We start from the raw sequence: 7,173 nt of genomic DNA on the forward strand, positions 1-7,173 counted from the left end.
AGTCGTACACTCCACAGAGCTGAGCTTTACGGAAGAGTGGCCAGAAAAAAGCTATTGCTTGAAGAAAAAAATAAGCAAACACGTTTGGTGTTCTCCAAAAGACATGTGGAAGACTCCCCAAAATCCCCATCTGTAAATAGCACACCCAACTACCTCATTCCCATATTGTTATTGTTTTTGTTGCTCTTTTGCACACCAGTATCTCTACTTGCACATCATTATCTGCACATATATCACTCCAGTGTTAATGCTAAATTGTAATTATTTCGCCTCTTTGGCCTATTTATTGCCTTACCTCCCTTATCTTACTACATTTGCACACACTGTACATAGCCTTTTTCTATTGTGTTATTGACTGTATGTTTGTTTATCCCATGTGTAACTCTGTGTTGTTGTTTTTGTCGCACTGCTTTTCTTTATCTTGGCCAGGTCGCAGTTGTAAATGAGAACTTGTTCTCAACTGGCCTACCTGGTTAAATAAAGGTGAAATAAAAAATAAAAAATAAAAAAAACACATGGAAGAAGGTACTCTGGTCAGATGAGACTAAAATTTAGCTTTTTGTCCATCAAGGAAAATGCTATGTCCTGCGCAAACTCAACACCTTTCATCACTCCGAGAACACCCCCCACACAGTGAAGCATGGTGGTGGCGGCATCATGCTGTGGGGATGTTTTTTATCGGCAGGGCCTGGAAAACTGGTCAGAATTGAAGGAATGATGGAAGGCACTAAATACAGGGAAATTCTTGAGGGAAACCTGTTTCAGTCTTCAGAGATTTGAGACTGGGACGGAGGTTCACCTTCCAGCAGGACAATGACCCTAAGCATACTGCTAAAGCAACACTCAAGTGGTTTAGGGGGAAACATTTAAATGTCTTGGAATGGCCTAGTCAAAGCCCAGACCTCAATCCAATTGAGAATATGTGTTATGACTTGAAGATTGCTATACACCAGCAGAACCCATCCAACTTGAAGGAGCTGGAGCAGTTTTGCCTTGAAGATTGGGCAAAAATCCCAGTGGCTAGATGTGCCAAGCTTATAGAGACATACCCCAAGAGACTTGCAGCTGTAATTGCTGCAAAAGGTGGCTCTACAAAGTATTGACTTTGGGAGGGTGAATAGTTATGCATGCTCAAGTTTTCTGTTTTTTTGTCTTATTTCATGTTTGTTTCACAAGAAAATATATTTTGCATCTTCAAAGTGGTAGGCATGTTGTGTAAATCAAATGATACAAACCCCCCAAAAATCAATTTTAATTCCAGGTTGTAAGGCAACAAAATTGGAAAAATGCCAATGAGGGTGAATACTTTCACCATCCACTGTAAATGGCAGTGTAGTCATTACAGCTCCAACATCTTCACATCCCCAGTCTGTGCCAGAGAAGCACATATTACAACCTGTTTACAACTGTCCCATAAACCTGGTGCTCTCGTGCTGAGGGAAGACTGTGCTCTTCTGATTAAACCACACCAGTCATGTGTTTACTCCTGGCTAAGTGGAGGTCACAGATATTTTTTCTTTAGTTTTCCCCCAATAAATCTCTTTCCGGGCCAGGGGAGCGGAGGAGAGTGGAGGGGCAGGGCAGAGGCAGATAGGGAGAGGGGCCCCGTGCTCGGTGGTCCTCTATGGCCGGCACTGGGGAGAGCAGGAGCAAAAACTCTCCCTTTTGGCAAAGGGTGGGCAATGCCACTCTGCGATGGGGGATGGCAGGCTCTGGTGAGTGTTACTGAGCTGTCACTGCTACCCCCAACAGCCCCCCCCATGTCCTTCTGGAATGGGCCGGGCCGGGCCAACAGGACAGGGGTGGGGTCAGAGCCAGAAGCATTCCATGCATTCAGTATGGCCGGCAGTGAAGCAGGAGGTACACACACACACACCACACACACCAAGAAGCTCTCACAGTCTCATTGCAGAATTAGAAGTTTATCCACGTTTCTCCAAACATCCCATTTCGAAGTTAAGGGTTAAGGTTTGGGATAGGGTTAAAATAGTGTTCAACAAAAAAATAAAAATGAATGTCCACCACTGGGATTGAACACGTGACTGATCCGTGTGTGTGATCCGGAGACATGGGATTACGCCCATTCACCATCTCCACTCACAACGCCTTAGCAAAATGGTTATAGCACTCACTGTTGTTCCTAGTGTCCGGTATTGAAGGCATTTCCCAACGACCTCAGGACAAGTATAGACATCCAATTTCACTCTTGAGCGATCTGCCTGACGCACACACATACATACACACACTATTGTTACTGGCTGAGGCCACCGGGGCAGGCCACATGTCACCACTGTCAGATTCAACAGGACACAAAGCTAATCTAAACCAGCCCCAGCCTGCACCTCTCTCTCCCTCACTCCCTCTCCCTCTCTCCCCCTCTCTCTCCCTCTCTCTCTCGCTACACATGCATGCACACACACAGACACACAACACACACATACAGACGATCCAACAGACAACAACAATTGCATACAAGTAAACAAGCCCCCTCATCCTGCAACTAGCTCTCACAGCCTTACGTCAGATCACAGTCTCATGTCAGAATTAGTCGTTCATCCATGTTTCTCAAATGTAACATTTTTAAGTTGTTGTAAATGTTAAATTTAAAAGTGTTTAGGGTTAAGGTTAGGCATTAACTCTGAATGGTTAAGGCAAGGTTTAATTTAAAGGGGCCGCAGGTAGCCTAGTGGTTAGAGCGTTGGGCCGAAAAGTTGCTGCATCGAATCCCCGAGCTGACAAGGTAAAAATCTGTCGTTCTGCTCTTGAACAAGGCAGTTAACCCACTGTTCCCCGGTAGGCCGTCATTGTAAAAAAGAATTTGTTCTTAACTGACTTGCCTAGTTAAATAAAGGCTATATAAAAAAATCTAAAAAACAACTTCCTATCGCTGGATTCGATCTTGCAGCCTTTGGAATCAGAGGCAGATGTTTACAGAATCAGAGGCAGATGTTTACACCCATCCGCCATCCTCATCCGCAAAACCTACTTGAAGGTAACAGCTCTGACTGTGTCCAATTTCCACATCATCTCCCGATGTCCTCAGACATGGATGAACGTCGAATACTGACTTGTTTCACGGGTGACCTGGCTGTATCCTAAGCCCTGGGAGAACGAGGGAGGGAGAAAGAGAGAGAGAGTCAAAGATAGAGAGACAGAGAGTGCACACAGCTGCTCAGCATCTTGCTGAGGCAGTTCTTAATGGACTTGACGTGCTCTGACAAAATCCATTTTCTGATGGAGCTGTGATTACAATGATAGGCCTGGAATTATGTTTTTGGCTCCTCGTGGGATTGGTGTGTGCAGAGTTCTCTCTCTCTCTCTCTCACTCTTTCTCGGCTCTCTTACACACGCACGCACGCACGCACGCACGCACGCACGCACGCACGCACGCACGCACGCACGCACACACACACACACACACACACACACACACACACACACACTGTGTTTAGTGAACTTCAGACAGACTTTACTGTGCCTATTCCTAACACTTCAGACCTCTCAAGGGATCCACAGGGATCAGTTTTAAGAGCTCTCTAATTCCCCAACAGAAGAATGGACATGTTTAACACTTTACAGACACCGTGCCAAATGACTGGCATCCACATGTGTACAAGGGGCATAGGCACTGGGAAGCTGGGCCCACCCAATCAGACTGAACAAAAACCCCCAAAAATCCATCCTGGACATTGTTTGTCTTTTTACCTAAACATGCAAACACCCTCAGATAGAATCCATAGCAAGCAGTGCACAGGGTTAGATGAAATATAACAGAACTGATGAACTGGAATGACATTCAATCTCACGGCATGGGTTGCCAAAAATAACTAACTGAAAGTCACACCCCCAATAAGCCACAAATAGGACTGCATTCAGGCATATGTCACTATGCTTCTATGCCACTGCCTATTTAATTTGTTCATTTAGTGAACAAGACAGCTCATAATCCAATGCCTTTATCACAGTCAACACCTATATGTTTGCTTTAATTAGCTTTAAAAATGCTCATTTTTGTGTAGAATAACATGAGATGAGCTATGAAACTGCACATTTTCCTCTCTGCCTCATGGCAAAATGTGTAGAATTGCAGGAAATTACATTCAAAACAGCAAATCTTTCTCTTTGCCCCATGGCAACATGTATAAAATTGTTAGCTGCAGGCCCACCCACCAACAAATTTCTGGCAACGAAACTTCCCAGTATGTTTTGTGTTTGTGTGAAACAATGCGGAGAGATGTAGTTTTGTTGAAAGGTAGACGCTGTACACAAAGCATGCTGACTAATAGGGATGAGCATCTGGAGTCGTTTGCTTGTATCCCTGTATTTTCCTTATTGTTTGATGAAACTTCTCATTAGCAGTGATCAGTGAGATGAGAATGACCTTCTCCACCCGAGTCAGACGGAACACAAACCAACTGGGCATTTAGCACTAACTCCACAAAGCTCTTGTGGCATAATTGGACTCATTTGAGCTGTTCGGGTGTTGAGAGAGCTGCAGTATAGCCATGGTGAGCTACATTTTTCCATCCCTTCTCATTATATATCCACATCTTTGATCTAATCTCCTCAAACTTTGCTCGCTGATGTTTCACAATGATACATTTGTGACGGCTGTGAACACACATTGCTAACCCAGGAGCATGTTAGTTTCCAGTCGTTTCAGCTCTGAAGAATGCCTCGGTTTACTCCAGTGTGGTTCAGGCCTCCATGTTGCAACATTAAAGCCTCTTTTGTGTGGGAGACCTATTCTTATGACTTTTACAGATGTAGGATCTTAATTTTAGCATGTTTGCAACATCAGGAAAATAATCTTGCAGCAACAGGAAATGTGAGTTATTATGTTGATTATTTAATGAATGGATATTTTTTGTAGGGGTTGATATAATTTTAATTAGGGCAAATCAAGTCAAACATTTTAAAGTGGAAATGACAAACTTTAGAAGCCTTTTTAAACCTCGAAGACAAAACAAGTTTAAATTAGAGTTAGAGTGATCAAATTAAGATCATACATCTGTACTTTCATTCTCTGTTTCTGTCGATTTTCTTTGGTTGTTTTAGGTCTAGATTCTCTCTAACCACCATTGGTGCTGTATTTTTGAAGGTTTTTGTTGTCAGAGATTTTTGCTATAACATTTATGTTTATCATATTAATTAATCACTGAAATTACAGTAATTTAACGGAATTACATTAAACAACTGTAAATTGTTCTATTTGACATCCATAGTGTAAATAGAGAGCTAAACAAACAGCTGATCACGTGAAGTGAATATTTTTTGGGGATGTTTGTGTGCTATTGACCAGAAGTGGTATGTGTATGGGGATGTACACCCATTTATTTTGGGCCATCATCAGTTTCTTATATGGTAGTTAGCAGTGTCATCATGTGTGTGACAGTCCTTATTTATATATTTCCATTTAGCGCTGATTGTATAATGTACCATTCCCAGTACACAGACAAATGTGTGTGTCATAATGCCATCAGACATTGGCCTGGTTATCTTATCTGGCACTGGCGCGGTGTGTGTGTCCGTGTGTCCGCTCTGGGGTCGTTGGCAGGGCAATGGCCATGTCCTCAGTGCCTGAGGGGAGGTTAGGAGGGGTCATTCTCTGCCCTCTGTCAGCACACACACACACACACACACACACACACACACACACACACACACACACACACACACACACACACACACACACACACACACACACACACACACACACACACACACACACACACACACACACAGAGGGGCTATCTCTCCCTGTGCTCTCTCTGCTGAGGGTCTGAGTGTTCAGCAGCAGTCCTCTCCCCACACTCTCCCCAGACCTCTCCCCACACTCTCCCCAGCCCTCGCCCCAGTCCTCTCCCGAGTCCTCTCCCCACACTCTCCCCAGCCCTCTCCCCAGCCCTGTCCCGAGTCCTCTCCCCAGCCCTCTCCCCAGCCCACCCCAGCCCTCTCCTCAGCCCTCTCCCCAGTCTTCTCCCCAGCACTCTCCCCAGCCCTGTCCTCCGTCCTCTCCCGAGCCCTGTCCTCCGTCCTCTCCCCAGTCCTCTCCCCAGCCCTCTCCCCAGCCCTGTCCTCCGTCCTCTCTCCAGTCCTCTCCCCAGCCCTCTCCTCAGCCCTCTCCCCAGCCCTGTCCTTCGTCCTCTCCCCAGTCCTCTCCCCAGCCCTGTCCTCAGTCCTCTACCCAGTCCTCTCCCCAGCCCTCTCCCCAGCCCTCTCCCCAGCCCTGTCCTCAGTCCTCTCCCCAGTCCTCTCCTCAGCCCTCTCCCCACACTCTCCCCAGCCCTCTCCCCACACTCTCCCCAGCCCTCGCCCCAGTCCTCTCCCCAGTCCTCTCCCCACACTCTCCCCAGCCCTCTCTCAAGCCCTCTCCCCAGCCCTGTCCCGAGTCCTCTCCCCAGCCCTCTCCCCAGCCCACCCCACCCCAGCCCTCTCCTCAGCCCTCTCCCCAGTCTTCTCCCCAGCCCTTTCCCCAGCCCTATCCTCCGTCCTCTCCCGAGCCCTGTCCTCCGTCCTCTCCCCAGTCCTCTCCCCAGCCCTCTCCTCAGCCCTTTCCCCAGCCCTGTCCTCCGTCCTCTCCCCAGTCCTCTCCCCAGCCCTGTCCCCCGTCCTCTCTCCAGTCCTCTCCCCAGCCCTCTCCTCAGCCCTCTCCCCAGCCCTGTCCTTCGTCCTCTCCCCAGCCCTCTCCCCAGCCCTGTCCCCCGTCCTCTCCCCAGTCCTCTCCCCAGCCCTCTCCTCAGCCCTCTCCCCAGCCCTGTCCTTCGTCCTCTCTCCAGTCCTCTCCCCAGCCCTCTCCTCAGCCCTCTCCCCAGCCCTGTCCTTCGTCCTCTCCCCAGTCCTCTCCCCAGCCCTCTCCCCAGCCCTGTCCTCAGTCCTCTCCCCAGTCCTCTCCCCAGTCCTCTCCCCAGACCTGTCCCCCGTCCTCTCCCCAGTCCTCTCCCCCGTCCTCTCCCCAGTCTTCTCCCCAGACCTGTCCCCTGTCCTCTCCCCAGTCCTCTCCCCAGTCCTCTCCCCAGACCTGTCCCCTGTCCTCTCCCCAGTCCTCTCCCCCGTCCTCTCCCAGTCCTCTCTCCAGCCCTCTCCCCAGACCTGTCCCCCGTCCTCTCCCCAGTCCTCTCCCCAGTCCTCTCCCCAGCCCTCTCCCCAGACCTCTCCCCAGTCCTCTCCCCG

This window comes from Salvelinus namaycush, chromosome 1, assembly GCF_016432855.1.
Source record: "Salvelinus namaycush isolate Seneca chromosome 1, SaNama_1.0, whole genome shotgun sequence".
NCBI lineage: Eukaryota > Metazoa > Chordata > Actinopteri > Salmoniformes > Salmonidae > Salvelinus > Salvelinus namaycush.